The 12,760-nt window shown below is 41.4% G+C and overlaps 1 protein-coding gene across 4 annotated transcripts in view; it reads right to left on the reverse strand.

Annotated features, from left to right (window-relative positions):
• The window catches only part of CD274 (CD274 molecule), a 29,957-nt gene that overhangs the window by 15,949 nt on the left and 1,248 nt on the right, over positions 1–12,760 (reverse strand). The window contains exons 2-3 of one of the 4 annotated variants that reach the window (XM_072761482.1): positions 8,741–8,857; positions 5,086–5,265 (exon numbers count right to left, since the gene is read on the reverse strand). The gene's annotated coding sequence lies outside the window, so the exon portion shown is untranslated. Of the gene's footprint in view, positions 1–3,919; positions 4,011–5,085; positions 5,266–8,740; positions 9,800–12,760 lie in introns of those variants that run through there. The other 3 variants (XM_026001626.2, XM_072761487.1, XM_072761476.1) reach the window with 3 other exon arrangements.

The following is a 12,760-nucleotide window of genomic DNA, read 5'->3' on the forward strand; positions in this document are numbered from 1 at the left end:
TCCCGGTGCATGGAGCCTGCTTCTCCCTCTGCCTGTGTCTCTGCCTCTCTCTCTCTCTGTGACTATCATAAATAAATAAAAATTTAAAAAAAATCATTTCTTATGTAAAAAAAAAAAAAAGATTTTATTTATGTATTCATGAGAGACACAGAGAGAGAGAGGCAGAGACCCAAGCAAAGGGAGAAGCAGACTCCATGCAGGGAGCCCAATGTGGGACTCGATCCCAGGACTCCAGGATCATGCCCTGGGCTGAAGGCAGGTGCTAAACTGCTGAGCCACCCAAGGATCCCCTAGAAAAGTGTTTTATTCAATAATTGAATACCCCGACATTATGGGGTTTTAAATGGAATATTCTGATAACCAGAAAATGACTGATTTATAAGTGTGGAAATGCAGTAGGGAGTTTAGAAGTTTAATACCCTTACTTAATATCCTACAGTCATAGAAAGTCAAAAGGAAGAAAGCTACAATGATGAGAATCTTTAAATGTAATTATAAGGCCTGAAAAAAACTTATACTGAACACTCAAAAGAGGCCAACAAGAAAATGGTGCACTAAAATTCTCAACTATTTCATGTTTCTTCTGCAGTGGAACTTATCTAGAAATCCAAACTTGCCCTGTGCAAAATTTCAAAGCAAGGACAATCTAAAGTCCACATCTCCCAACTTTTAATACTTTTTCTTCCTTCCTAGTCCCTGAATACTTTCATCCTATTCTTAGCTACTGAAGCATTCCACATCACTATCTCAACCATGCCACTTCTCTCCCAGGTGCCATCCTTCAGAAATCTCCTCTTCTGTTCTTGGTTTATTGCAAATTATAAATTCTACTCTCTCAATAAATTGATTCTACTAGTAGTGGCAGTGAGAAGAAGCAGCTGTTGAATTTGACCGATTCATACTAAGATGTGAATGACTCATAGCCACTCTTTCTGCTTAGATTCTATTCTTCATTTTGTCATCCTACTTGAAATTCTACCAATTCTTTCATTCAGCAAACAATGATTGAACACTTCTGTCCCAGGCACTGTTTTAGGTACTAAGGACACAGCAGTGAACAAGAAAATCACTCTCATTTTGGACCTTATATTTAAGTAGGGAAATAAATAAGTAGAATGGAAAGAACCCTAGAAACTCAAACATCAGAGTTGAGGTAGAATAATGATATTTGATTACTTTTATGTTTTTCTTCATTATTAAAATAATATAAATACAACATAGAAAATGAGAAAAGAAGGGAAAAATCACCCATTATTCCATTACTTTAACCCAGGAAACATTTGCTAATGTCTAGAAATATTTTTGGCTCTCAAAATGCAGTGGAGTAGGGGTGAGGACCTCTACTCTCTAGTGGTAAAGGCAGGAATCCTGCGGCTGACCATCCTACAATGCACAGGACAGCCACCATAGCAGAGATATATCCAGGCCAAATTGTCAATAGTGCCAAGGTTGAGAAACTTTGCAGCCACTGTAAGCATTCCAGTATATATTTTTCTTCTAGTCTTTTCCCCTATGAATCTTTGCAGAAACCATTATAACCTTATCAGACATTTAACACTTTTTTTCATTTAATATTAAAATATAAATATTCTTCATTTTATTGAATAATATATTCATAAGTATTTTAGTGTTCCCATAATGTTTAGTTCCCCTATTGTTAGGTTTAAGATTGTTTCCAATTTTTAAAATACCATACATATTTGTGTATTCAGCAAACATCTGTTAAGTGCCTACTGTATGCCAGGCCACAGGCTAGGCCCTGACAACAGATTTCCCAAACTGGAATTGTGGATCGAGAAGAAAGAACATCTTCCTGGTTCCTGATATATGCAGATAATTGTTACATTGTATCTTCCACTGGGTATGATTAAAAAAATTTTTTTTCTAATTTGATTATTGAAGAGTTACAATTTGAATTTTTCATGGGTTTGTTGATTATCTTGGTTCTTTTGTAAATTACTTCTTCATTTTCTGGCCTTTTTATCTTACTAGTTTCTTATCAATCTGCATAAACCCTTCACATTCATATACATATATATGGGTAAAAATAAAAAATGATAAAGTAAGATCAAGTTGTCATCCTCTTGTCAGCGTTAGGTGCATAATTCCTACTTCTGTCCTTTCTCTCTGCCCTGTACATGGGGAACAGGGGCAGCATGGGAGCCTGTGAGACCATGAAGCCTGCTTGAAATAAGGCTGCAGAAGCGGTCTCCCTGCCCTTTCCTTGGGCCAGAGTAGATTACATCACAATTATAAAATACTGTGATATTATAAACAGAAATCTAATTATTGGGCAAAAGGAAACTGAAGATACCCCTAACTCCAAGCAAAGAACTGTTGAATGAGACAAAGGGAAACAAAATCCACTCATGGGTTAAAACTAGTTTTGCCAATGTTTATGGCATACGCTGGTGGAGTTCCTATCCTTTAAAGAATCTGGTTGAAAATTTTAGGGGTAATAAAAGTTTACTGGAAGCTGATGGGTTAGAGCTGCTATTTCCCTAATTCCTCATGATACTACTTTTTTGAAGGTTCCTTTCCCTTGGAGTAAGGCTGTCATTAGTGGGGGGACAAAAATGTAGGACAGAGCCCATGTGAATAGCCATGGTCTTTAACCTATAATCCCCACATCAGGGCAGTTAGTATAAGACAACACTGACACCTTCAAGTAAGAAACTATGATGGTATGTCTGGATTCCCAGACAAGAGCATTCAAAGAGCAAGGAAATGTGAACCAGGGAAGAAGTTATGGTTCATTCAGGATGGGGAAGCAGGTTTGTCCCTGGGGAACCCAGTATAACACTACGGAACTGAGAGTGTTTCTGTATCTCCCAAGAGTAACAAGGCAGGAGGAAAAGACAAGGAAAAGAATTGTATGCTTCCAGGTGGCTTCAAATCCCCACACCATTTCTACAGCTTCTTCTAGGACTGCGCTTAAATACTGTCCTGTAACTACTGTCTACTCTCTTCAACTGAAAAAGGCTTATTTTTTTCTTTAGACTACCATCATTCTTAAAAACTGCGGGCAACTGTCAATGTAAACTGACTCTTTCTTGAAGGTGATTTTCAATTTGTGTGAAAAGGCCTTTAAAATATTCAGACTCTTTGCCTAAGTAGTTAAACTTATAAGAGTTTATCTGAAGGAAATAATCAGTAATGTCCCAGAGATTTATAAGCAATCATGTCCACTGAGTGGCTAAGACACTTAACCACTGTAAATAATCTTTATGTCCAGCATGGGGTATTAATTTTGTCTACCCAGTACCATGCCATGCAGCCATTAAAAAAAGGAATACACACACACATATACTATCTAATCCACTGAAAATCACATAAGGTATTTTTGTAGGTGCAAAGTGGAACAGTGATACTTGAAGGGACTCCCTGTGTTATGAGGCAAAGACAATGGTCTTTCTCCTTCAGGACTCCTGTAGGTCCTTAGGGCAGATAGAGCAAAGAGCTCAGGTTGGGGTATCCTGGCTCTTACTCACAATAGGAGGGAGCTTTAGGAGAGCTGGATGACGCTCAGACCCTACTGCTAGTGAGCAACTGAGGGTGGACGAAGACCCCAGTGTCCGACCTCCAGCCTAGGAGTTTCCCTCTAGACCCAGCTACTTACCTCAGGACCATATTCACGAACGCACAGAAACACAGACTTACAAAATCATTATTAAGCAAAAACTGAGTCCCACCCCGCACTCCCCCTCCCCCCTGACGAAAGTCAAAAGTCCTAGCTGCTCCTATCAGCCTATGCAGGTAACAGCTCTACTACCCCATCAAACCACCGCGCTTTCCCCCGGCTCTTCTCTCTCCATCCCACAGGAAAGGTCTACAGACCAGCTACTTTTTAAAAGTGCCACCCGGAGACGGCCGAAGACGCCAACCAGTGGGCACCTGCCGGGGGAAGGATGCCCCCTACCTGCTGGCGGGGAGCTGGCGGCGGGCGGGCGGGAGGTGCTGCACGCGGTGTCGGGGCCGCTGGGACTGCCGGCGCCGGGGATGCTCGCTAAAGAGGCGGCGGAGCCGGGGGGCGCGCGCTCCCCGCCCTCCCCGCCCGACACGCCTCCTCTGGGCCGGGCTCCGCGGCCAGCCCCGCCCCGGGCCTCCCCGCCGCCCCGCCCCCTCCGCTCCACCCCGCCCACCCCCGCCCGGCGCCGACCTCCCAGACCTCCCCGACCTCGCGGCGGGCCCCCAGCCGGAACCCGCTCCACTCGCCCGTCCTCGGGCCCGCTGGGAGGACCGCACCGCCCTTCCCTTCACACCGCCCAGCCCTGGGAAACTGGGGGATTAGTGGATTCTGCACTCCTGGGCGGGGGGGGGGGGGGGGGGGGGGGGGGTAGAGCGAAACCGAAAGTGAACTTTACCATTCCGGTTTCTCGTAAATCAGCTTTTAAAGAGAAAAGCTCCAAGGAGAAAACAAACAACATGTCCTATTTTTAAGACAAAATTTTTAAAATGAGCCAACGTCTGAATGAAATGAAGATTTCAGACCTTCAGTTTCGTCTTTAGGATCTTAGGATCTGGACACTTTAAATCTGCCATCAGTGTCGTGTCCCCCCCCCCCCCCCCCCCCGCCCTGGCTGATCAAGAGCTTTTGGATAATGAAACATCTTCACATAATTTGATATCATCCTACAGTATATACGAAATGACGGGCCCACAGGCTTTGGTTTTTATTCTAGAAAGTCAATGTGCCTATAATAGGAAATATATTTTTTAATACGTGGATTTTGAGGACTTCCTCAAAGTTCCTCGAAATAATGAAACTTAAATTGCTTTGTCATTAAAGAACTTTCTATCACCAGTTACACCTTTTAAGAATGCTCTGGCTCCCTTGGGATCCAGATTAGGTGAACACATTTCAGATGAATATTAAGAAAACCCTTCTAATGATAACTCCAGCTCAATGGACGAGCAAAGGCAGAAACCAAGTGACCCACAGAGAAGGTGACGGCACAATTGACTTAAACATTCCCCACTGCTGGACTTCTAGGTGTTTTCCTCTTTCTCCTTCCTTCTCCTCCTCCTCCTCCTCCTCCTTCTCTCTCTAATTTTAAATTGATAAAAACTCATCATGTCACTTACCTGCTTATTCATTTCAGCTGCAATTCAAAACAATGCATAACAAATGAATATGGAGATGTCCATTGGCTTGACTATGGCATTTGCTTCCCAAGTAAGAATTTTCACATTCTCAGAATATCATATATATATATATTTTTTCTTAACTTGGAAAAATACTGAGGATGATACTGCCTTAAAAATCTGTAGAAGAGTATGAAATTCTGTTTAGTCTCAATAAAGCCGTAATAGACTTGGATTCAGCTGAGATATTCCCTCTTTCAAAACTCTCTCTCTTTTTTAAGATTTTATTTATTTATTTGAGGGGAGGGGAGAGAGCCTGAGCAAAGGGGAGAGGGAGAAAAAGACAACCCGCTCACAACCTGCAGCTTGGTCCAGGGACCCTGTGATCATGACATGAGCTGACGGCAGATGCTTAACTGACTGAGCCACCCAGGTTTACTCAAAAGAAGTCCCATCCTCAAAAGATGGGACTATACCAAGCCAAGTGGTGTAGCACTTCCTAGGGATGCTTGCCATAGGACGACAAGGAAAAGAATTAAGATTGAGGTCTGGGTATGGTTTTTTTGTTGTCCCCAGGCAGCACAAAGACATATTGTGTCCTTCTTGTGAAGAGCTGAAAAGAAAAGGGAATAGATAATAAAGTGGATCATTTTATTCACCAGAGTTCAGAGACTTAAGTATTATTTTTCAATATTTCTGCTGTCAGTTTATGTTTCCTTAGAAAGCTATTATATGCTTGGCCTGAACCATGTGAAGCCTTGGCTTTATTCACATTACACTCTGAAATATAATTGCCCCTTGCTCAGAAAAGCTTTCTTTGGCTTTGCTGTTCCCTTAAATTACTGTCTTCTCTGTTATTACTCCATTTCAATGGCAAACCTCAGGAAACTGTATCATAACTTTCTTTGACTATCAAATTAACAAAACAAAATGCAATAATTATAGTAAAGATTAATACAGTAATAGTAAAGCATGTAGCATTTTTTACATGCTTAAAGGCACTGTCTTGGTAATTTACATATATTAACGCATTTAAAATTTTATCCTATGAATTGGGTACTATTATTGCTCCTATTTTAGAGATGTGGATACTGAGGCAAAGTGTTTAAGTAACTTGTTTAAGCTTCTTTCACAGTTAGGAACTGGCACAGCCAAAATTCCAATCCAGGCACTCTGGCTCCAATATCTATACTTTTTTTTTTTTTAAGATTTTATTTATTCATGAGACAGACAGCGAGAGAGAGGGGCAGAGACACAGGCAGAGAGAGAAGCAGACTCCACGCAGGGAGTCTGATGTGGGACTCAATCCTGGGACTCCAGGATCACGCCCTGGGCAGAAGGCAGGTGCTCAATCACTGAACCACCCAGACATCCTCAATATCTATACTCTTAACTACTAAACAAATATGCAGCGATTTAGTATCCTCATTCACTACTGGTGGCACTGTTTATTTGTTCAACCTCAAAAAATGAAACAGAGTTGCCATATGACCCAGTAATTCTTCCATTTATACCCAAGAACTGAAACATATGGTGTGGGACCCAGGAAATTTAACAAAAATCCCCTACCCCTGGACAAGCGGAGCAGGACTGATTCCATTTTGTGCTACACCTGCCACCTCCTGTATGACCCCCACATAACCTGCTTATTGCTGAAAGCGCTGCCCCACCCTAATCAAGCCGCTGGGCACACCCTAATCGGAAATGGGCTCATAGCAATGTAACCCTGCTTTGTGCCCGCCAAAACTACGCGCCAATTCTGACCAAAGTAATAGGCCAGCTCAAATGGATACTATAGGGTAAAATGTAATTCAATCGGCCACCTGCGTGTTGACCGACATGACTGCGCAACTTTCTGTGTATCCCATGGGCTACTGGCCCCTATAAAGCTGCTACGCCTCTTAGTCTCGGGGTCCAAGTCCCTGCTCCACTGTGTCCGGTATACTTGGACCCAAGCTCGAGCTTGTAAATAAACCCTCGTGTGTTTGCATCGGTGTCGGCTCCTCGGTGGTTTCTCGGATTCGCAATCTTGGGCACAACAATGGAACGACTGGGTGGCTCAGCTGTAGAGCCTCTTTGGCTTAGGGCGTGATCCCGGGATCTGGGATTGAGTCCCACATTGGGCTCCTTGCAGGGAACATCCTTCTCCCTCCACCTATGTCTCTGCTTCTCTCTCTGTGTCTCTCATAAATGAATAAATAAAACCTTTTTAAAAACTCTGAAACATATGTACAAAAGTACACACTCATGTTCATAGCAGCATTACTCACAACAACACAAAGTGGGAATAAAATAAAATATTCAACAATTTTGAATGGATAGACAAAATGTAGTTTATCCATGTCTTTGGCTTTTATTATTTTTTATCCATACATTTGAGTATTATTCAGCCATAGAAAGGTTTGAAGTACTGATATATGCCACAACTTGAAGGAACCCTGAAAATCTTATGCAATGTTGAAGAAACCAGGTGCAAAAGACCAACATATTGTATGACTCTTTATGTGAAATGTCTAGCATAGGCAAATTTTCTTTCTTCGGGGACACCTGGTGGCTCAGCAGTTGAGCGTCTGCCTTTGGCTCAGGGCCTCATCCTGGGGTCTGGGATTGAGTCCCACATCAGGCTCTCTGCATGGAGGGTGCTTCTCCCTCTGCCTGTGTCTCTGCCTCTCTCTCTGTCTCTGTCTCTCCTAAATAAATAAATAAATAAATAATTTTTTAAAAATTTTCTTTCTTTAGAAAGAAAGAAAATCAGGGATTGCCAGGGGCTGGAGGAAGTGAGAGAATGTACAAAGCTCAGTATAAATTGTGGTTCAAATTGTGCCCAAGCTACAAGTACACTCCATGCCTGAAGTGCGAATTTAAAATTTAGACTGTGTTCCCCACAGCATGGGGAACCATTCCAGAATAGCTTAATATGAAGGGCTAGCCTCAGCCCACACTGTGCAACCACACTGAGCTTCACAGACTGAAGTTCTTGGCTAAACCTAGTTCCCAGAAAATGAAGAATTTCACACTCTTGTGAAAGCATCTCTGTTTTGTTTTTTTAAGATTTTATTTTTTTTATTCATAAGAGACACACACACACAGAGACAGAGACACCGGCAGAAGGAGAACCAGGCTCCCCACAAGGAGCCCGATGTGGGACTTGATTCCAGACCCCAGGATCATGCACTGAGCCAAAGGCAGACGCTCAACGGCTGAGCAACCCAAACATCCTAAAAGCATCTCTGTTAAAAAGAAATACTACTATGCATATCTTGAATTTTCAAAAACTTTGTTTTTTAAAAAACTACTTTATGGTATACAATGGTAAATAATTTTACTAAGTCCCAGGGGAGAGGACTTTCAATTATTTTACATCAGTTCTCTCTAATATGTTTATGTTTATACTATTTAACCCAATATTTACAATCAATATATATGAAGTTGGTCATCACAGTGTTGTTGACAGTAGCAAAAAAACAATCCATCAGTGAAAATTGTATACATACCTCCAGAAAATCATATACCTTTTAAAAATGGCACAAATGAATGCTATGTAACAATATGAAAATCCTTATGCTAAAATGATCAAGAGCACCTATTTGTATGTGTGTGTAAAAAAGATACACACCTACATTCACAAATTCATAGTTAGAAATAATGCACATACCTATTAAAGTTATATGTCATTTGTTATATGTCCTCCACACCTGGAGGAGGAGCCATCTGACGCAGCGCTATGTAGTGGAATGGGAGCACCCCTGTCCATCCATCTACTCTTCATTACCTGTCCATAGAGAAAGCAGAACAAAAACTGGGAGCAAGCCGCTGGAAATTTTATGACTATTTGACAGGTTATCATATCTGCTAAGTCTAGTACCGAAGAAGCACACAAAGGATTTAGCTTTATGAAGAGTGGAAGTCCAGGACATTCCAGGCCCAGGGATTGGACATGTCAAGGTCTGAGTCTTTAGGGTTTACAAGATGCCTCCACAGAAACTGTCTCATCGGAGGATTCACAAGCGAGACCAGGAGTACCATCAGCCCTATTTTAGAGACCAGGAGAGGAGGCCAAACGGAGAAGAGAGGCTCCAAGGTCATGCATGTGGCAAACACAACACCGGCCCATGTCATCTGTTTCCATTCTGCTACCGCTCACCTCCTATGGTTTCAACAAAACCCTGGTAGCAGGTAGCAGGCACAGGTTCCATTTGCATGGAATGCCTTCCGTCCTGCAACCTGGCATTGGACCTGACCTGCTTCCTTTCCTGGCTTTGAAGAGTCGTTTTCCGAGGGTCAGCCAGCTTGAAGACCTTCAAACCTCAAAGCTTCCTACCTTTCTGACTGTATGTCCCACACCAGCCCCTGCTCACTGGCTCCTTTCCTTTTCCTGAACATCCTAATCCCTTCCCACCTTAGTTGGGAATGTGGAGGCAATGCCAAGGCCAGCTCATTGGAGTGCCAACTCAAGTTTTCCTCCCTCAGGAGTCCATCTCTGGCCATCTTATCCAAAGTAGGCCACCCATCCCACCCCCAACCTCTCTGCAGCCAGCCGATCCCATTACCCTATTTTGGTCTCATCATGGCCCTTATCTCTCTCAGAAATTCTTATCCATTGACTTATTTGCCACTTGCCTTCCTCCTATCGACATATAAATGCCATAAGAGAAAGGAAAAAATAAAAAAATAAAAATAAAAAATAAATAAATTTCCTTTAATCTCTTACCCCACATTCTATTAAATGTGTTCAATACATATGCCTAGATTTCTCTCAGTTCCCAAGGTATATATTCTCATGGTCACTTTTTTCACTTATATTTTAAGATTGTGAACAATATCCTACATAGAAGAATATAACGTAGGTATACAATTTAAAGGGTGAATGCTGAGAACAACAAGGCAAACCTAGAAGGTTGGGTTAGTATTTTCTCTTAGGGTGACTGGACACCTTCACTGATGTGGTGGTCAGCTAGGGCTAAGGGCAGGGATGGATCTTCCTCAGGGCTAGAGTCTCCTGAAGTACATGCTATTCTCTCAACTCATTTAGTAGCAAAGAATAGAGTACCAACAGTTCCTCAAGTCTTTTCTCCATAAGGCTAACTAGGAGAGAGGCTTGATCTACTCAAGATGGAAACTGTTCGTGGGGTGAGAAAAAAATAGAAATTTCTCAGAGCAGCAGGGGAAAAAGATGACTTTTCCAAAACAAAATTAGTAACTCTTATCAAATCTGCTCTTTTTCATTTCCTGTCTTAACCTTTTTGCCACTTTATGATGGCAATTTAACAGAGGAAGAGACTGAGGCTCCAATAGATTGGGTAAACTGTCTGTGTTTAGGGGCACCTCGGTGGCCCAGTAAGTTAGGAGCATGACTCTTGGTTTTGTCTCAGGTTGTTTCTCATGATCCTGAGTTGGAATTCCTGGTAGAGCTCCCTGTGGAGTCTGCTAAAGACTCTCTCCCTCTGCCCCTCCCCATCCATGTGCACACATGTGCATTCTCTCTCTCTCCCAAATATAAATAAATCTTTAAACTCTGTCCAGACTCAAACAGAAAAAAAAAAATCCACCCTCAACATTAAACCTATTCTGCAAACAGAAAAGCTATTAAAATGTTTATAACTGTGAAAACTCTGATCAAAGTAGGTTTAGAAAGAACATACCTCAGCATAATAAAGTCATATATTAAAAACCCACAGTTAACATTATACTTTGTGGTGAAAAACCAAGAAATTTTCCTCTAAGATCAGGAATAAGACTAGGATGTACTCTGTTTCCACTTTTATTCAACACAGTACTGGAAGTCCTAGCCACAGCAATCAGACAAGAAAAGAAATAAAAAGCTTGCAAAGTGGTAAGGAAGAAGATAAACTGTCACTATTTGCAGATGACATGACACTGTACATAGAAAGCTCTAAAGACTCTATAAAAAACTATTATATCTAATAAATTCAGTAAAGTTGCAGGATACAAAGTAAACATACAGATATCAGTTGTGTTTTATACATTAATAATAAAGTAGCAGAAAGAGAAATTAAGAACACAATTCCATTTATAATTGTACCAAAAAGAATAAAACACCTACTAATAAACATAACCAAGGAGGTGAAAGACCTGCACTCTGAAAATTATAAAACACTGATGAAAGAAACTGAAGACAACACAGACAAGTGGAAAGATATTCCACACTCATGGATTGGAAGAATCAGTATTGTTAAAATGCCCATATTACCCAAAGCAGTCTATAAATTCAGTACAATCCCTATCAAAATACCAACAGTGTGGGATCCCTGGGTGGCACAGCAGTTTGGCGCCTGCCTTTGGCCCAGGGCGTGATCCTGGAGACCCGGGATCGAGTCCCACGTCGGGCTCCCCGTGCATGGAGCCTGCTCCTCCCTCTGCCTGTGTCTCTGCCTCTCTCTCTCTCTGTATGACTATCATAAATAAATAAAAAAAAATTTAAAAATACCAACAGTGTTTTACACAGAACTAGAACAAATTATTTTTTTTTAAGATTTTATTTATTTATTCATGAGAGACACAGAGAGAGAGAGACAGAGACACAGGCAGAGGGAGAAGCAGGCTTCTCGCAGGGAGGGCAATGTGGGACTCAATTCCAGGACCTGGGATCATGACCTGAGCCAAAGGCAGGCAGACATTCAACCATTGAGCCACCCAGGTGTCCCAAAACTAGAACAAATTAATACTAAGATTTGTAGATAACCAAAAAAGAAAAGATCTTGAATAGCCAAAGCAATCTTGGGAAAGAAGAACAAAGCTGGAGGTTTCACAATCCCAGATTTCAAGGTATATTACAAAACTGTAATATAAGTAGTAACAGTATGGAACTACACAAGAATAGACACATAGATCAATGGAACAGGATTGAGAGCCCAGAAATAAACTCACATTTATATGGCCAATTAATCTACAACAAAGAAGGCAAGAATATACAAGGGGGAAATGAATGGTCTGGGAAACTGGAGAGCTACGTGCAAAAGAATGAAACCGAGCCACTTTCTTACACCATACACAAAAATAAACTCAAAATGGATTATAGACCTAAATATGAGACTTGCAACCATAAAACTCCTAGAAAAAAAAACATAGGCAGTGATTTCTTTGACATTGGCCTTAACAACATTTTCCTATGTATGTCTCTTCAGGCCAGGGAAATAAAACAAACAGAAACTCCTGGGATTACACCAAAATAAAAAGCTTTTGCACAGCAAAGGAAACCATCAACAAAATAAAAAGGCAACCTACTGAATGGGAGAAGATAGTTCCAAATGATGCATTTGTTAAGGGCTTAATATTCAAAACATACAAAGAACTTATACAACTCAACACCAAAAAAAAAAAAAAATCCAATTAAAAAATGGGCAGATGGGGATGCCTGGGTGGCTCAGGAGTTGAGTGTCTGCCTTTGGCTCAGGGCATGATTCTGGGGTCCAGGGATCAAGTCCCACATCGCTCCCTGTAGGGAGCCTGCTTCTGCCTCTGCCTGTGTCTCTGCCTCTCTCTGTGTGTGTGTCTCATGAATAAGTGAATAAAATCTTATTTAAAAAAATGGGCAGATGACCTGAATATACATTTTTCCAAAGCAGACATACATATAACCAATAGATACATGAAAAGACACTCAACATCACTCAACAGCCAGGGAAATGCAAATCAAAACCACAATGAGATATCA

The sequence above is a fragment of the Vulpes vulpes genome, chromosome 1 (genome assembly GCF_048418805.1).
Source record: "Vulpes vulpes isolate BD-2025 chromosome 1, VulVul3, whole genome shotgun sequence".
NCBI lineage: Eukaryota > Metazoa > Chordata > Mammalia > Carnivora > Canidae > Vulpes > Vulpes vulpes.